Source organism: Miscanthus floridulus, chromosome 18, assembly GCF_019320115.1.
Source record: "Miscanthus floridulus cultivar M001 chromosome 18, ASM1932011v1, whole genome shotgun sequence".
In the NCBI taxonomy this organism is placed as follows: domain Eukaryota; kingdom Viridiplantae; phylum Streptophyta; class Magnoliopsida; order Poales; family Poaceae; genus Miscanthus; species Miscanthus floridulus.
The window spans coordinates 65,265,149-65,266,861 of NC_089597.1; the positions used below are offsets into that span (position 1 = coordinate 65,265,149).

General features: G+C 41.9%; 1 non-coding gene across 1 annotated transcript; it reads left to right on the forward strand.

Moving 5' to 3' along the window:
• Window positions 1-238: 238 nt before the first annotated feature.
• Window positions 239-347, forward strand: LOC136524972 (small nucleolar RNA R71). The gene has a single exon (XR_010776315.1). It is a non-coding gene; the product is annotated as a small nucleolar RNA R71 (small nucleolar RNA).
• Window positions 348-1,713: the final 1,366 nt, after the last annotated feature.

Here is a 1,713-nt window from a genome sequence, read left to right on the forward strand (position 1 = left end):
CAGGTCTATCTTGGCAGACAGCATGTCTACCTCCTTGAGTTGATGCATTCCTCCACCTCTCTTGTGGGTCTGAAGACGTTCTTCATTCCAACCTTAGTTGGAGGCCATCTTCTCTATGAGAGCTATTGCACCTGGGACTATGAGTGACAAGGAAGCACCTCCAGCAGTAGCATCCATGTTCTCATGGGTACTATTGGTCAAGCCATGGTAGAAAGTCTGCATGAGTAACCAATTCTCCACCCCATGATGAGGACATTCTGATATATAATCTTGAAAGCGTTCCCCTGCCTTAGGGATAGATTCATCATGTTGCTACTGAAAGCTTAAAATTCTTCCACACAGAGCATTAGTCTTGCCTGTGGGAAAGAACTTGGCTAGGAAGGCAATGGAGCAGTTATCCCATGTAGTGTTTCTATCTTTGTTAGCATAGAACCATTGCTTCGCCTTCCCCAAGAGTGAGAATGGGAAGAGGTGAAGTAGTATGGCGTCTCTGATCACTCCCTTGATGGTGAAAGTGTTGTAGATCTCCAGGAAGTATTGGAGATGAGCACTCGCATCTTCATGTGACTTTCCACAAAACTGGTTGGCTTGCACCATGTTGATGAGAGCTGGCTTAAGCTCAAATCCATTATCCCCCACATTGATTATTGGTCCAATATGGATGTTGGCCATAGTTGGAGCAAAGAACTCACAGAGAGTCTTGTCAGCCATGGCTTCAAAAACTAGTGTTAAGCTCCGCCTAGTCTGGTTGTCTTCCGATTCTAAAGCTGAGACTTTCTTGAGTTCATCTCTAGTTCTCCTGACTAATGCTTCTAGATCTTCAACGTAGTTTGTCGGAAGGTCAAAACCAGTCATACCTTACCCTTCATAAGATATAAAAGTAGATAGAACAAGGGTAAGCCTATTTGAGCAGAGGCCAATGGTTATTTCGATCACATCAATAAGTATAAGTTTATTAATATTTCCTTACTGCCTAGCTACCTTCCCCGGTAATGGCGCCAAAAATGCTTGTTGGTATTTATTAACTTGTCACTTGTTCAAGTAGTCACCTAATGATTGTTGATATTTCTTAGCATCACTTTTACTAAGTTGTCATCTCTAGTGATGGTGCTAGAAATGCTTATTTGTACTACCTAGTGCCACCTCTAGAATGACACTAAGAAGTATTTTAGTATTTCATGTGACTAGATAGAATATATATAATTGAAAGGAATCTGCAAGCGCACAGATAATATACCATTGTAGCACTTCACCAGGGAGTATTCCAGGTATCGCTATTTATATTTTTACCACAGGGAAGGACGGACAGTGAAAATATATTGATAACTTATACACATGATGGAGAAATAAACCATAACCAAACTTCTACTCACAACAGGGGTAAATCAAGAGATAAATGTATATGAATGGTAAGTGTCGACGAAATATGGTCGGCAGTCCACCGAGGGGGGTGCCCGTGGTGGTAGATTGTCGGTAGACGGTGCATGTAATCAGGAACCAGATGGTGACACAAGGCGCAGAGACAGCGATTTAGACAGGTTCGGGCCGTCTGATCGACGTAATACCCTACGTCCTGTGTCTTTGGTGTATTGTATTGAGATGTATACATATTAACCTATCCTCTAGGGGACCCTTGTCTCTCCTTATATACTCCGAAGAGACAAGGTTACAAGTAAAGTATCCAATTTGGTACTATTACAATATCTAGTACAA